The following is an 18,246-nucleotide window of genomic DNA, read 5'->3' as shown; positions in this document are numbered from 1 at the left end:
AAGGGTGGTAGAGACAATCTCAAATGAGGTATTCAAGAGGGCATTGGGAAATCATTTGGATAAAAGTAGTGCATAAGGATATGTGGACAAAGAAGGAGATTGGTAACAATGTTCACTGTTGGTCAAAGTACAATGGGCCAAATGGCCTCCTTCTGCGACTGTTTCCTTTTTGCCCTTGCATCCCCTCCCAAACTCCTCCCAAAGCTCCAAAAGCTTACAACTACATCATGTGGATGAAAATGGAAGTATAACTGGCTTATCATTTATACTAAAGACTTTGTCAAACAAAATTATCAAGTGTGCTGTCCAACCCTTGGTTCTGTCAGTCATCCTGTTCTCTGTTCTACAGGTTAACTTCCATTGGCTTCATGCACACTGTCATGGTTTGTCATTGCCTTTTGGTGGATGGCTGGCCAGGAAAGTTTTATCTACTTCTCACCTGACATCAGGTATATTCACAGGCCAACAAACAACCCATCTGGCCACATTATAAATCGATCTGTCCTGGCCATCACGTGTGACTCCAGAACATCATGCCCAAAGGGTAGGGCATGTGGTGTTAGAAGACACTTTCACCACATCTAGCCACATAAACCTCACCAAGGACTATCTGTGCCACCTTTGCACAGTTCCCTCTCTTCTGCAAACTTTCAGCCCTTGACACCGGCCCAAAAGGTATTCATACTCTGGGGCTTTCTCCCTGGCTAGATGCCTCCATTAAAACTGACTTGGGTCTGCTATCAAATTAAGTGGCTTTGCATCTGACCATGGGACCACCCTCCAGTCACCTGTGGCCTGCAAAGAAGGCCCCATATGCAGCCTGGAACTTTGGCCCAAGCCTCCCATGGTATCTCCTAATCACAGGAAAGAGAGTAACAGAAAGTCAGAGGAAGAAACAGAGACAGCTGGCAGCAGAATAAAATACAAAGAGAAATAACAAATGGCAGTAACAAAAGACAAAATAAGCCAGATAGATAAACTTTTATTATATTGAGACAGATATTCCCTGATTTTGCTATTGTTGCAGAATGTCTTTCAGACTTCCACCTGGCAGTTGTTGGTCTCTAGGTGAGTACACACTGCTTTACTGTATTCCTCTTGTTGGTGGTGAGTGATTTGTTTTATGGTCAGAATATAGAGGGTTATTTGGGACTGCCTAACCTCCCATATTTATCTCCCCTCAGTCCATGGTCATTTTATGCAAGAACTCTTTATGTACAGCCAACTATGTACATGAGACCTTCACACGGGATTGGGGCTTCTGCCTCTTTCCACGACTCTCTACCTAGTCATGTGTAAACACCAGTGCCTTTTAATGTCTGTGTTCTTTAAAATTGTGGACTGAAATGAGGAGGAACGGTTTGAAAGCAAGGATTGTCACATGATTTGATAATTTGATTCTCAACACTTCTTTGTATAGGTGTTGGTCACAGCAGTAACTGTAAATGAACTACAGTGAAGGGGGTTGTCTACAGATGGAATTTTGGTTGGCATCAAGAATTAATTGGTCAATGGACTAGTGAGCAGTTATCGATGACCAAAGCCTTCTGCCTGCCATCGACCACATGATTGGTTCTCACTTTAAACCTGAGGAAAACCCATTTATCTATCTGTCAGCAATTGCTGTAGGTTGTGACTTTTTACTTGATGTCAGTTTTATAAGTGAACTAGCCACTCTGTGCTTCTTACTAACCAATGGAAGCATTTAGAAAAGTGTAAGAAGAAATTTTTTGATTAGCAAGAACCAGTTCAGTGGATCTTCTGAATGAAGACGAATGAACTGCTTTGCCAGCTTTCCTCCATGTATGTCTTTTCTTCTGCATGTGAATGTGTGTGTGTTCCATAATGCATGTGTGCCAATGATTTATAACTGTTTAACTATAGTGCTATGGACCAGACCCACTCAAAATATTTTAAGATTGTAGCCTAGACCCTAACTTTTTCTTGCTTTAGAGGTAGATAGGAAGTGCAGTGTTCCAGATGTGATGCAATTGGTCAAACCACTCAATGTTAAGTAAAACAAAATTTACTTAAACACTGTAGTTAAAATACAAACCAAAGAAAGAGGAATTTAGAATAACTTAACGATTGCAAAACTGAATAATAGATACAGTACCTATTACTAATTAACTGTTGCAATATAGTAACATCCCATGAACACACCCCTCGGCAAAAAGGCAAATTCAGACATGGGTTCTCACAAGCAGTTCGCCAATCCAGGAGGGAAAAACATCAACAGAGATTTCAAAGTAAGTAGCAACTTGGAATCATTAACTGGATTTCCTAATTCTTCAGAGACCCCAAATAGCTACTGATGCTACAGCTAAGAAAAAAACTAGAAAGCCTGGTCTAGAAGGCTGCCCACACCCATTCAGGCTGTTAAAAAAGAACCCAAGGCCTCACAAGTTTTTTACTCTAGTGATACTGGTAGACTGCTCGGTGCTTCTGCCTTATAACCTCTGTTCAGAAAAAAACCATTTTAAAGTGACAGCACTGTCACAATAGCTAAATTCTAAATAGTGGTAGACAGTCCTATATCCGAAATCATTGGGACCAGCTGTTTTTCGGAATTCGGAATTTTTCGAATTTCAGAATAAGTCACCGTTTGATGGTGAAATCGTTTGTACTCTTTGCAGTGGGAAGAACAACTTATTCATTCTTTACACTGTTTTAAGTGGCAATTTGGTCCTGAAATAAAGGCAAGTCTCATCCGACTAATTTTGAGATTTCCAAGAGTGAACCCACAAGGAATTTGGTTGCCCACACCCATCAACATTTCTATTTCTGTCTATTAAGAATGCCATAATCACTCTCACAGGGAAGTACTCTTCCTGCCAATAAAAGAGCCACAGCTAGATGAACAAAATATTCATCATTTAGACTGATGAAGTGACAATTTAGCCGCTTGAGATGTATGTGCGGAAACTGCTATATTAATCAATGTAACTAATAGAAATCAAATTAAATCCATCTGTTAATCATAATTTAGTATTTAAGTCAAATCAGTCAGTACCAGGAAGAAATAAATAACCGTAGCATGGTAAATAAACATGTTGCGTAAATATTAGCAGCGGTGTGTTGTGACTGTAGAATATGAGAATGTATTAAGATTGAGACTGCCCAGGATCAGTATCTCTGTGGTAAATATCTACAATAACCCTCTTCCAGGGTGGTGAGTATTGACACAAATTAGGGAGACTCTAAGACACAAGGGACAGAGTAGCATATCTGTAAAATTGACCTCAAATTGATGACACCGCAGAGCGAGATAGGGGAGCAAGAAGGGTAGGGTGTGACTGACAGTCACCAGTGTAGGACAATCTACAGCAGAGAGAAAGGAAAAAAACTGGGACCATTTAACAGGAAAATGTACTTCCTACCTGAGGATAAGGAACAAGGCTGCCAAAACTTGCCAACCAAGGCACCATGAAGCAGGAAAGACTCCAATAGGGGAAATGGAATACTGTAGACACCTTATAACCTTGGGGTATTTGACAGTCAGGAGTGAGAGTCCAATTGGTTTTTGCCAACATGGTTACCAGGGAAAGAGATATTTTAAAATGGTTACATAAAGGTTAGTTGATCCAATTGCCATAGTTTAAGACAAGATGACAGTGTATACATTGTATAGTAGATTGAAAATATTCTGACAACAATGGCGCTTAGGGTGGTAAACTGGAGGAAAACATTGGAAAAATGACAGGATAGCCATGAACCATACTGAATGGAGGGAGCTTCAGAGTTAAGAAGAAATGCAAAGCAAATGCAGAGAATGCTGGAGAAACTCAACAGGTTTGGCAACATCTGCGGAGAGAGGAACAAAGTCAATGTTTCAAGTGTGACTCTTCTTCAGAACTGAGAGGTTTCGGAAATTTTATTTTATTTTTCACTCTTGACAGAGGCAGAGGATGAACTGAAGCAGATGGTGTCAAAGCTCAGTGCAAATGACAAAGAGTGAGTAAAGAGAAAAAAAGAGATAGACAAAGGGTGTAAAATAAAGTATGAAAGGAAAAGAATTGGTCCTTTCTACTAAGTGCAAAATAAATAGACATAAACATGGCGCATTGTGGGGTGGGAGTGTGGGGGAGAGAATACAAGAAACTTGGAGAACAGACTTCATGGAATAAGTCTGGAATTCAGCAAAGCGACCTTCAGGCTGTGAAGTGCGTAAGCCAAAAATGAGATGTTGCTCCTTGAGCTTGTGTTGTGCTTTGTTGGAACATTGCAGTAGGCTCAGGACAGGAAAATGCAACAGCAAGGTGTCTTATTTTAATGGCAAGCAACTAGGAGGTCAGGGTCATTCCTATGGGCAGAGTGAAGATGTTCCTCAAAATGGTTGCCCCGTCCATGTTTGGCCTCATCAATGTAATGGAAACCACATTAGATTGAAAGAAGCACAAATGAAGTACAACTTCATTTGGTGGGTATGTGTGGGGCTTGGACAGTGAGGAGGAAGGACATGAATGGTTAAGTGTTACCCTTTCTGAGATTGCACAACGAGGTTGCCATGGGAGAGTGAGGGAAGGGTTGGGAGTGATGGAGGAGTAGGCCAGGATGTAATGAAGGGAACAGTCCCTGCAGAATACTGACAGTGGAGGGGAGGGGCAGATGTGTTTGGTGCTAGCATCCTGATGGAGGTGCTGGAAATAGCAAAGCATAGTATAAGGTACTGCAAACAACAATGAGGGGAATCCTCATTTGAGAAAAAAAAGGTCATGTCAGAGGCAGCCTGGTGAAAGGTGACATCATCAGAACCCGAGCAGTTGGGAATTGAACCTAGGTCTTCTGGATCAGAGTCAGTGACATTACTACTGCAACACAAAAGCTTCTGTGTATTGCAATTAACTCACTTTCACCCAGAATTCCTCAAATCTACAAGCCACATGATTGACTTCTACCCATTCTCCTGAGTATCTCTGCCTGCAAGTTTGGAGAAAACTCTAGACACATAATACTTTGCCAGACCCTCGCAACACAGATAAGACACCATACTCCGATGGACATATATTTCTGGGTCTTGTCACTGGGTCAATCTCCTGGACGCCTGCCTAGGGACAAATTATTCATTACATTAGCTGTGGTGTTTCAAGCTGGCTTGCCACTAACTTTTGCAGGACTGTCAAAGATGGGCATTACATGTTGACCTTGCCAACAATGCCTTATGACGCAAATTAAGTTTTAAAATAACTAGGAGCCAATATCAAAAACAGGGAAATGAAACTCATGAAAGCAAGTAATAATCAGGGTTTAAATAGAAGGATAGTAATCTATCCATATTTCTCAATGAAAGTAAAGTTTCAACAAGCATGTGGTTAATGAAATGGATTTAACATGACAGTAATGTTTGGCATCTTTATATTGTTAGGAGAAAATGAGGACTGCAGATGCTGGAGATCAGAGCTGAAAAATGTGTTGCTGGAAAAGCGCAGCAGGTCAAGCAGCATCCAAGGAGCAGGAGAATCGACATTTCAGGCATAAGATTCCTGAAGAAGGGCTTATGCCCGAAACGTCGATTCTCCTGCTCCTTGGATGCTGCCTGACCTGCTGCGCTTTTCCAGCAACACATTTTTTCATCTTTATATTGTTACCCAAGATTGAAAAAATACTTTTCAATGGCAAGCCATCAGGGATGAAACTGATTGCTCCATCACCAGAGCACATGTTGCAGAACTCATAAAGTTACTAAATATGGTGCAATTGTCTCCTGTTAAAACTTGAGTAGCTTGCTTTATGTTTCATACAAGAGAGTTTCTGAACTGTAAATTATGCATGGCATCGGCTGAATTATGAATACTGGAAATAAAATATACTTCTGTAAGCAGACTGATCTATTTTCATTCAGAAACAATGAAGTGTGGCAAGGTAACTGGAGAATATGTCAACAAAACCTTTTATTGTATTCATTTGAGTACATGTGACAATAAATTTAATTCAATTCAATGGAAATGGAAGAGAGGTATACATTTTATCGTTCCTGTTAAATGGATTTTACATGTAGGGCTAAATAGCACAAATTAAACTTTTTTTAAAAATTATGTATCTTCAAGACAAATAGAAAGGCCTTCCATGTAGCAGAGTTTTGCGGGTTTAGACAAAATGATCATTTGCATGTCTAGAAACAACTGAGAAGAAATCGGTCCCCAAGGGCTTTCTTCTTCCTGAACCATGACAGTAGCTTCTCACCTCCCAGTGTCCTGCACAATTGCTTTGCACGGGATGATGAGATTGATGGGATGGGATTGAGTCTGTTCAAGGTCAGAGTTCAAACTGAAGGTACCACTGTAGCATAGTGGGAAGTGAATGCATTAATAACGTTGTACATGATAATGTGACTTTATCATTAACATACACATGTTAACAGGACTCAAAGAACAGGAAAACTGTACTTGAGATCTGTAATTGATATTAGAATTCAGAAAAGGATAAGATAGAGATCCAGCAGACTCTGAGCAGGAACAGTCCAGCAAGATAGAACTTACTCAAGTATGCAGTACAGACATCTAACACCTAGACAAACCTAGAATCCAGGAAGAGACAATGATGCACACTCAAATCTACGAAAGTCATATCATTCGTAGGATACAGCAATAGCAGTACAAAGACCACTATGTCAGTATTTATTCAACATGCATTGGAGAGGATCCGCAGAACTTGGACTTCTGAGGCTGCACCAACCATAGAAACAGACGGAAGAATTGGAAAGGCTACTCCTCATGTCTCTGACTCTTACCCGATCGCCCCACTGAGAGATCCGAAAGGCGGCAGTGAGGGAGCTCTCTCAATGTGAGGCCGAAGAGGACCATCACTCCAACGAACCAGGAATGGATGGAAATGACCAACACAGTAAATGTTTGATGCCTCCAACCTGGAGGCAATTCACCAGGTAATTCCAGGAGCACAGGAGAGTGGGAATGTAGGTGGGAATGATACTGTTAGATACCTCACAGTCTGACTTGAACAGCATTCTCCTATACTGCACTTGCCAGGTCAAAACACTGGGCAGCTCCACTCATTCTCCCCCTATCTCTCTGCAGGCACCTCACATTTCAGCCAGCGTACACATTCCCATCACTGTTTTGCACTCATCCTTCATGCCCCCCTCCCCCTCCACAGTGAGATGGTGCCTCTCCCTCCACTTCACACCAACAACTACAAATACTCACAGTTCTCTTCTCTCTCTTCTCCCTCTGTCTCTTTCTCTCTCTCTCTCCTTAGAGAAAAGAGAGTGCAGACCCTGATGAGAGACAGACTTTATCAGCCACTGGCGCTGCACGTCCACTGGGAAGGAGATAAGGAGGCTGTGGATAGCTCCCATAACTGCCTAAGCCTCTGGGGGCTCAGATACCTCAAGAGCCTGTCCTCACCTTGAGCTAGGGGCCTTGCTTCCTTCTGGCTAGATCTCAATGTTCATCGCTTCTGCAGGCATATTCAGTTGAGAAGTCTGTTGATATGCTGCTGCTATTGCTTGGGAAATCTCTTCTTCCCCCTTATCAGTGGTACAAAGTGAAGTTACAGTAGTCATTCATGAACATTGGTAAAAGCCGGCATCAGTAGATATAGGTGAAAGTGGATAAAATGATGACAGATAGGTGCAGTGCCTTCCAGCAAGGTCCTAGATTGGACTGGGAGGTCATAGAGGTGGGCATCATCATTATTTGTTCCATGTGACAGCCTATTATTTGACAACTGCCAGTGAGATAGCCTCCCATTGAGGTGGGCTCAGGATACACATTTGGAGCTGAAGGTGGGAGTTAATTTGCAGAGGTAATATTTAGGCAATATGTGGTTTGATTTCACAGCTTCTCTCTCTATGGCCTATGCTGCATCCATGGATTGAAGTCTGTGGACTCTGCCTCATAGACATTGCATACCATGGGATCTGGGAGCTGGCTTTCTGCACTGTACTCTTGAAAATGACCTACTTAGATAAACATCTCTATACTGAGTCTAGTGCATATCTGTATGTGCCTTTTCTAAGAGTGACCATTGTCTGCTTGTCAAGGTTGGTTCGATTTGAGTTTGGAAGGATGAGAAAGGATCCAATTGAAACATATGCAATCTAATAGGTTTGAACTGACTGGTTATAGGGAGGCTGTTTCCCTGGTTGGGGGAGTCTAGAGCCAGGGAACATAGTCTCAGGATACTAGATGGAACTATTTAGGAGTGAGATAAGAAAACAGTTCTTCACAGCAAGGGTAGGTAGAATTCCCTATGACAGAAGACTGTTGAGACTGGTTTACTGAGAGAGAAGGTTTAGATGTTAAAGGCATCAAAGGTTACAAAGAGAAAACTGAAATGTGGCATTAAGCTAGAGGATCAGCTGTAACGATATTGACTGGGAGAACAGGTTCAAAGGGCAAACAGCTTACACCTGGTCCTCGTTTCAATGTTTCTATATGAGAAAGTGGATGCTGTAAACCAGAATCAAAAACAGAAATTGCTGGAAAAACTCAACAGCTCTGGCAGCATCTCTGGAGAGAAAGCAATGGGGTCTGAGGAAGGGTCACTGGACCCAAAATGGTAACTCTCTCACAGATGCTGCCAGACCTGTTGAATTTTTCCAGCAGTTTCTGTTTCTTTTGTTCCTCTGTTAGGAACTGCAGTAAGCTCTTTATTTTCATACTAATCAACATGATACTGATTAATGTTCTTTCATCCAGTTCTCCCTATTTCTGCCTTCTGAGTCTTGATAGCATCTGACTGTTGCTGTCGCAATTACTTCATATCCATCATCATTAACGTATTAACTCACATCTTACAATGAAATGGAAATTGAGTAATAAAATCACTTCATACACATTTAATGCAGTATAGGCCTGTAATTTCCTAATAGTATAAAATGTTAGCTGACTGAAAACATTTTCCTGTTCAATTAAACTAAATGTTTCGGGCTTATGCTCCTCAGATGCTGCCTGACCTGCTGTACTTTTCCAGCGACACATTCTTAAAATTAAACTAAGTGTGCCAATATAGCTAAAACTAAACAGAGCAATCACTGCTTGCCAAGTATAAAATCTATGCGTGGAGTGAATATCCACATGCTATTTTACATTTCATTCAGGCGGGTGCAAGTCAATCTTCAGGGAAGTGAGGATCTCATTGAACGACACGATACTTGAAGTAGCAATAGATTACTTTCAGAACAATATCACTATTGAAAAATGTTTGACAATGACAGGATTAATAAAATATCAGAGATTCAATTTTTCCTTATTCCAAAAACAATATATAGAAGCCGGCTAAAGTACAGTTCATACATAATTATGTAAGGTTCGCAGGTCAGAACATTGAAAACACATCCTTCCCCAAGAGCATTTCAAATACTTTAGGTTATCCATAAACAAAGCAACTGTGCAAAGAGCTGCAGAATAGGACAGGTTATCATTATATTCAAGGAGAGGAACTGAAAGCTAAGAATTAGACCTTGGTTGTCCAAAGAAACACGGCTTGGTAAAACATCTTATCAAACTTGTCACCATATCTCAAAATATTTCACAATACTTTTGAAGTGCAGCAACTTGTTTGCATGAGCTACATATTCATTTAGGTAACTCTGCAAGGAATAGTCAACATTGCTTTATAAATAATGAGTCATGCTTCACATAGGAACAGAAATTATTTGACAAAGTAGCTGTGGTCATGGGCAAGGGTCAGCAACTGGAATCAATTTACTAAGGTTTTCATAAGGCACTTCAATAGTTTCTATCTGTGCTCAGAATCAGAAAAGAATTATATAAATTGATAGAAAGTTGCCTTTGCAATTGAAATCTAAATAGGATAGCAATAAGTCAGACTTTGCTGGAGAATACACATAAATGGAATTATAATAATGGCATTTACATTACCTCTCTTTCAAGAGATTGAAGCTAAAGAGGCCACTTCCCACTGAAACAGTGGTTGGAATTTTACCAAGAGGCTGAGGGATGGGAAGGCTGACAAATACCTTGGGAAAACATCATGGGGTGTGGCCAATGCCCTCCTGGTGCTCTGTTGTTCCGCCAGCATCAGGAAGGTTATCAGAATTGGTCACCCACCAGGAGCCAAACTGAGTCACATAAGTGGGAATTTCTACCAGGCCCATAGGGGCTCACTATTAAATGTTGGAGGTGGAGGGGTGATGGTAAATGGTTCTTTTTGAGCATTTCATGATCCATGGAAGAAATGGCTGCTCTCGCCTCAATATTTGCATCACACAGTCCCTGTCAATCGCCAGTGACTACCGCCCTGGCCATGGCACCCTCAGACTCTTTTCAAGAGGCATCCTCACCCTCCACAGTCTCAATAATAACCAAGGCTAGCAGTGGCACTGCAGAAACAGTTGATCTACAGTCTCTTTTTGTTTGACCCACTAGTTCTTGGGTCCAGACAAGGGCTATTTGCCTTGCTGTCCATCGCATGGGATCTGCCACCTCTGACAGTATGTGGTAGAGGGTAAGGGTTTTTTGAGTCAGTTTGCTGTCACTAATCTTCCTGTGTGTACAGCCTATCTAATGATCAGAGGTAGAGGGTCAATCACTGGAGAGTCTTTACAAAAGAGGCACTTCCCTTAGCTAACCAGAGGTTTGTTGCATGGTAGCAATAAGTACAACTTACAACTGTACACTTATTCCCTGTGAAGATTAATGCAAAACAGAACTGCATCCAACAAAGGACTGCGAACATGATTTTATTGGGTGAAGCTAATGCAACTCCAGCATTACAACTTTAGCAACCATTACCTTATATCATAGGATCACAGTTCTTAACTCCAACTTTAACTCCAACAATGGGACCTTTGCCACTTGCATAAAGTCCAGCCTGGCATTGTCTGAAGACTGCTTCTGCTCTTCCACTCTTTGTCGGTGACCATACTCCATTGCCCCGGCCTCAGCGTCACGAATTCACGAGTTAACAACAAGTTGTCTCCCACTTTTCAGCTGAAGGTGAGGAGTTTTATCTTTCTCTCAACCAATTCTCTTCTCCAGAAAGCAGTAGATGCTGGTTAAATGAACATATTCAAGCCTGAATTATATAAATATTGATACAGAAGGAGTCGAAGGTTATAGTGAACAGACATGAAAGTTGAGTTGAATTCAACCATGACCTTATTGAAGGGCAGAGCAGATTTGAGAGGCTGAATGGCCTACTCCTCTTTGTAAGTTCTCTGTTCCGATACATGTTACATACACATCTTCATCTCCCTTCCCTCATTTAATACTCTGGCTTTTTGACCAAGTTTTTTGGTAACACACCACACATCCCATTCCACTGCCAATCCCGGTCTCCTTCAAGCCTAACTTTACCTTAAGTATCCATGAATTGCTTTGAGATGGTTTTCTTTAGCATTCACAACTCTGTGCAACTCTGAATTACTGCTGAAAAAAATAAACATGACAATAAATAATTCATGCCATCAATGTAGAGGCTGTTACCAATAAAGTTAGACAAGCATTTTAATGCAGCCAACCCATTGCTCAGGAGAAATCGAGAATACAGTGCACTATTTTGCCAACACCAAATGGTGCTGATACATTGGAGTGAATTCAAAGAACAGTGAGAGGCTTGCAAATAAGTTCAAAGTCAGTAGTCGTGTTTTGGGATAATTTCCTGATTTAAGACTTTAGACCACGAAGAAAGACGTAGAGAACAAACACAGCTTCAGAGAAAAGACTGTATCATATGAAGTTCTTAAAATGCTGAGGAACAGTAGGAAAGCAAGCTAAATTTCTTGAACACATGAGCCTGAATGTTCTGATTCTTTTATAACCAATAGTGATCAACTTACCTAACAGGGTAACAGCATTCAAATAACACTGATTGGAAAATTTGGGTTTTAGCCCAAGACTTCCAAATTAAAAGGACATAAGGGCCAATATAAATACAAATAAAAAATTGAACTTTCATGTCTCTCCTGCTCCAGAGATTTGTACTTTCACCTCTGAACCAGTTGATTAGAAAATATCTGTTTCAAAACTTTGTACCATCATTGATTCCATTGTAGCTTGAAATGATTGTTGGTTGACATTTGAATAATCAGGCAAAAGCAACTCAGAGCTTGACGAGCTATTCCTGGGCCTCCTCCAATGCCGCTCCCTCACCACTCGACACCTGGAGAAAAAACACCTCATCTTCCGCCTTGGAAAACACTTCAACCCCAGGGCATCAATGTGGACTTCACCAGTTTCCTCATTTCTCCTTCCCCCCACCTCACCCCAGTTCCAACCTTCCAGTTCAGCACTGTCCCCATGACCTGTCCTACCTGCCTATCTTCCTTTCCACCTATCATCTCCTGTGCTTTTCCAGCACCACTCTGATCCAGACTCGGGTTTCCAGCATCTGCAGTCCTTGTTTTTACCGAGCTATTAAATAGCACCAACACACACTGTGAGAGCTAGTTTTAATTCTGTCAATATTGTTTCATCCAAGTGGACAAGCAACATATTCAATGAAGATAGCAATGTAGTGTCCAAAACAGGAGAAATGCAACCCATTTGGCATTGACTGACCACATTGAATGTATATTAGCATTACAATTAGCCTTTAGCTTCGTGTTGATAGCCATTCTATTGACCTCTATCATCTACTGTGGAAGACACAATGTATGGATAGCTTTTACTTCAGATGCTAAAGCATTTTGCTGGAAGGAAAGTGATTCCTTTTTAGCATCAATTGCCATCTCTTCAACAATCCCCCTCACAATACACGGGAGAAGATGATTCTGAGAACTCTCTTTTCCTCTGAAATACTGAAGCTGATTGATCATTTGATTAGAACATTAGACTTCACGGTGGGCACACAATGAGCCTGTCACTGGTTCTATTTTTATAGAAGCTTCACTTCAACATCTTTGTCGCGAGACATATATCTTTAATCTTTCGGAAATAAATATACATCCTTACAGTAGCTGTCACTGGCACCTGTCTCATTTCAACCTGATTGTTCTGAAAAGCACTTTTAAAGCTTCTCTCCAACGTGAGTTTTGGATTGTTTTCATTTTGCGCACACCAGCTGATCAGTTATCATTCATAGTTTGCTTAGAGGCAGGAAGAAGAAGTGGCCCCAAGGTGTCACAGTGTTTTGCTGCATTCCTCCCAAACAACCATACTTGACATTTGCACGTGGTATCTGGGAATCTGAGTGAAAGAAGGCAATTCTCATAAATGTTATAAAAATATAGTTGACAATCTTTGCCAGTCATCAAAACTATTCTAATGCAACATCACAATAAAGGAAAAGATAAAGTCACCATTGTCCTACAGAAGCAAAGGACAGCGCTCTCTTAAGAGATGGGTAACAGATGGTGGGTTAACCTGACGGTACTTCATGACAACTTCAGTCAGTGCAGGAGTTGAACTGAAGCAGTTGGCATCGGCTCACGTGGCAAACCAAATGATTCGAGTCCTGTGACCTTTCATAGGCACTCAGGGAAATTGGCAGAAATAAGATCATCGCAGAGGGATCCAAAACATAAAGAGTAGAATATCAGTTCATGTGGAATATATTGGGATGGCATATGGTGACTAAGAAAGACGCACCATTGAGGGTACATACCTAATGTAACACGAGAAGAAAATAGAGTGGAATGGAAGTGAACAAGGTAGGAGAGATAAATGTAAATCCCATTGGAGGCAAAAGCAGAACATCTTCAAGGTGAGAATTCATGGGATAGGAAGTCGTCAGACAAACGGCATGAGGTTCAATTAAGTGAAGTACACTTGTACATTTGGAGATGTTGCAGAGTGTGAGACCATACTGTAGGGCAGTTAGTGAGAGGGTGTCTCTCAGGGCCACTGCAGTGCACAGCCTGAGACCACACCAGCTGCCTCCCCTCTTCAGGACACTTCCTGGATGGACTCTGAGTGACATGGAGTATGTACTGGACACACTGTGAGAAGAAGGAGGCAATTTTGAAACAACTTTCTTCAACATCTACTTGACGGTGTCAGCCACCAACAGGCTTAGCAAAACAGCTAATCTTGGAGGAGATGTGGCTTGGCTCATCTATGAAGATAAGGTGAAGAATTGGGTGAATTGTTTCACCAATGTTCTGGCAGATATGGTTCTCATAGGAACAGCCTCCAGGAATGGGCAACAATGACAATGTTAGTAAGGATATACAAATAGTCCTCTTTACTATGGGCAGTGGTCCCGCACAGTCCACTAATACCTGGCTGAATGATTCCCCACAGCGAGCATGTGAATCAAAGCTGGGACAATGAAATCAGTCCTAAAGAGGAGTCACATCAGTCTTGAAACGTTGCCTCTGTTTTTGTCTCTCCACAGATGCTGCCAGACCAGCTGAGTTTCCTCAGCATTGTCTGTTTCAATTTCAGATCATCAACATCTGCAGTATATTGCTTTTAATCATAGGTGCAGGTTGGAGTGTTGGCTGGTGTGGTAGCTTCTGCAAAACCTTTCGCTGAGCTGTGTCCTATAAAAACTCTGGGCTGTTGCAGGCTTGGATTATGCATATGCTGACATGTCCAGCCATCAGAATTTTGTGAGCTGGCCACAATATTTCCCTATGGAATCTCAGCAGCATCACTAGCTACTGCCAACACAAGATCGCACTTCCAGATCTGCCTGGTAAAGGAGACTGGGCATGTCCAGCCCCTCCATTTCTACCCCGTTCACCAGTACCTTGGCACTTGCCGTACTATCTGGTAGGTAAGTCATCAGAGTTTGAGCTTCTCACATGCACATGTTGGTTCAGGGCAAGATACCACCTTTTTGTACCCAGCTAATATAATCCAGCATTACATGACATTGTGATAAGCATTGGTCAAGTCACACAAAGAAATTGACAACACATCTAAACTATCCACTATCATGCACCCATCACGGAGCATGATGACTCAGATATTGAAGAAATCATACCAGACAACAGTTACACACTAAATGATACACCTCCATTGATGATGACAGAGGGCACAATACAGTGTACAAGTCGTTCTGCTATAATGCAACAGTTGCGTTCTCTGCAACTGCATGCAACAGAAAATTGAGCTGTGGAAAACTCTATAGAAAATCACGTTGTACAAGATCATAGTAGAAAATTGTTATTCTCATTCTGCAGAAAGTTGGCATTATCCAAACAGCATCCACAATTCATCAATTACGTTACAGCCAATTTGTGTTATTGAAATACGCATTATGCAGAACGACCTGCACAATCAAATTGTGATCACTGTCTAAGGATGAAATCTGGTCATGTCATAAATCCATAATGTTATCTTAACACACAGAGACAATGCATCTAAGTGCATCCTTGTACTTGTTTACAGAAAAGGGTTTCCATTATTTTAGGGAAAACAGGAATGTTGTGTTATTGCTTAGATTTCAGATTACAGACCAGAAAGGCAGTGCAGCTTTAAGAGAATTACATAACATTACAACATCTAGCGTTTGAGTATAACCTGCCCCACCTTCAGCCACTCTCACAGACCAATGGAGTCAGTCAGTATATTGTGATCAGTAAGTCAGTTATGCGCATGAAATCACTAGTAAGTACGAGTATTGTTAGTAAACTTCAAGAAATGCGTCTCACCAAGTGTAGGATGTATTTCACATGAGGTAATATTTAGGGCAACATTCAGATCATGACCCAAAAAGCTGAGTCAAGGTGGTGTGTCTTCATTGACCTCTTGAAAGTGAGATTCTAAGAGGTCATTTTTTCATTCTTTTATGGGATAAAGGATGCAGCTTTTGTTGCTCATCCCTAATTGCCCTTGAACTGACTCCAGACCAGGTAAGGATGGCAGATTTTCTTCCTTGAAATGGCATTAGTGAACCAGTTGGGTTTTTATGACAATCTATGGTGGTTTCATAGCAACTATTATTGAGACTAGCCACACATTGCAGCAAAGTTCATTTCCACAGGCAATAAAGAATCCGGTAAGAGGGTGCACAGATAATTAAATTGTACCGCTGTCTGAGTAAGGCTGGTAAATATCAATAATTTAACCTCATTTAAATAACATCTGACCTCACTTTCTGAGATGGATATGTTTTTAAACAGAAGGCATGAGTGTTGCACATTGGTGTACCAGTTCATTTTTCCCACACGGTCAAGCATTTGCAGATTTGCTGTAACAAAGAATGATCCAGGTAATGAGTTGTCTGCACTTCCCCAAGCCAACGTCATCTTCATCTCTCACAGAATTTATCCTCAAGAATGAACACTAGCTTAGAGCTGAATAATGAAAAGATTTCAACTGTGTGTTTGAGCCTGGTAGGAACTGGACCTAAAAGAAAAATCCCTTTTCCTTATGTGTATACAAATTATTGTCAAGATCAGCTCATTGGTAGAAGTCTTGCTACTGATTCAGAAGTTTTGAGCCCCATTCTGAAGATTTGAGCACATTACCCAGGCTGACAATCCCAGTGAGAGAGGCAAGAGTGAGGGAGTTTGCATCATGTGAGGTGCTGCATTTGGAAAGATAAGTAAAATGTGGTCTCTCCTCTCCTGCATTGAACAGAAAAGATTTGGCACTGCTCCAAAAAATATAGCAATATTGTCCTTTGCCAAAAAATACTTGGCTTTTGCCAAAGTTTACCCCCAGAATTCATCATTACTGCCGATTATTTAGTCATTTTTCTCATTGTTATATGTGCGAGTGGCTAGGCACAAATTGACTGCTTCATTTCCTTACAATGCATCAAAATTAAACTTCGAAAAACTACTGTAAAGAGAAATGAGATATTCTGCTTTAGAAACACTTTTTTTCCCTTTTATCTGACTGTGAAATGAAATTTAAATTGCATGCAGGTTGTGGTAGTGTAGTGGCAACAATGTTCCAGTAGTATTGGATCCCAATCCCATCATAGCAGATAGTGAGATTTGAATCTGGAAGTACATTATTAACAGCTGCATCTGGCTCACTTAACGTACTTTTGGAAAGAATCCAGCCATCCTTACTTGGTCTGGCCTACATGTGAATTCAGATCCACAGCTGGAAATGTGTTGCTGGAAAAGCGCAGCAGGTCAGGCAGCATCCAGGGAACAGGAGAATCGACGTTTCGGGCATAAGCCCTTCTTCAGGAATCCTTCAGGAAGAAGGGCTTATGCCCGAAACGTCGATTCTCCTGTTCCCTGGATGCTGCCTGACCTGCTGCGCTTTTCCAGCAACACATTTCCAGCTCTGATCTCCAGCATCTGCAGACCTCACTTTCTCCTCCAATTCAGATCCACAGCAATATGGTTGACTCTTAACTACTGTCTGAAATGACTGTTCTATTAAAGGATAATCATAGTCGGCCTAGCCTTGGATGCACATCAATGGAGTATTATGCTTAAATCCCAATTATATCGTTTCAACAGAAATGCAGCTGATGAGTCATGATAATGCTTGACCTGTCAATTTAATCTTAATTAATGAATTCCCTTTGTGGCTTTTTGAATTGTGGAGAATCTGTAAAACTGCATACACTAAAGTACAAATAAAGAAATTAGCAGCACAACAAAGTATTCCTGGTTTTCAATCACCCTTTGAATAGAGGTAAAAAATTGCAGCTTTGAATGGAAATTAATTATAGAAAAATTGCCATTACCTTGATTACTTCATGCTGAAAAAATAGAATGTTCACGCTGACTGCAATCACTCACTGCACTAACTAGAAATTATTCAGCTACAAAAAAAAACTTGCATTTAAAGGGCTCACATTCCAATGTTAATTGATAGGAATTTGCTCAGCCTTTGCTAAAAATCATGAACTTTTTTTTATAGTGAGCTAGGCTAATGTTTCAAAGCATTTCATGCTGTCTATTTGGAAAATACCCAACTTCCTTAATTACAGTTAGCTGCTACCAACCAATACTACAAATTTGCATTGCCCTATTTTCAAACTCTGTAATCTAATTTCCCTACATGACACTGACTATCCATTAAATTAATTATTGCAAGATGTTTTGGAACATACGTAAATGATGTGACTAGGTGCTATAAAAAGTCAGTTCTTTCTTTTGCCCTTCTTAATAATTGAGTGAACTGAAAAAAGGAAAAGGTCTGTGAGGTAAAATAGATGTTAATACCAAGAGAAAGAGGGACAAACCTCGGCATTCCTGAGCTGAGGCAGGTGAAGAATGTTTTGGAAGTAGGACTGACACAAAGATTGCATATTGAGAGGAGGGAATGTTCATGAAAATTAATAATGAGAATTAATTGGGTGGTTATAAAATAATACTTGGGAATGAGAGCAATGAGGAAATAGAAGTAGATATACGCTATTTTGCCAACTGTGTACAATAAATTTATTTGCAATTCTGAT

At 40.8% G+C, this 18,246-nt stretch overlaps 1 long non-coding RNA gene across 1 annotated transcript; it reads right to left on the bottom strand.

The window, feature by feature from the left end:
• Positions 1-10,726: 10,726 nt before the first annotated feature.
• On the bottom strand, positions 10,727-17,573 carry LOC122559226. Its single transcript, XR_006314378.1, has 3 exons — positions 17,530-17,573; positions 11,283-11,354; positions 10,727-10,977 (listed from the first exon to the last, which is right to left on the bottom strand). It is a non-coding gene; the product is annotated as an uncharacterized LOC122559226 (long non-coding RNA).
• Between the last annotated feature and the right edge of the window lie 673 nt (positions 17,574-18,246).

Source organism: Chiloscyllium plagiosum, chromosome 18 (assembly GCF_004010195.1).
Source record: "Chiloscyllium plagiosum isolate BGI_BamShark_2017 chromosome 18, ASM401019v2, whole genome shotgun sequence".
Taxonomy (NCBI): domain Eukaryota; kingdom Metazoa; phylum Chordata; class Chondrichthyes; order Orectolobiformes; family Hemiscylliidae; genus Chiloscyllium; species Chiloscyllium plagiosum.
Note: the sequence above shows the minus strand (reverse complement) of the source record. Positions and strands in the feature narration are given on the sequence as shown.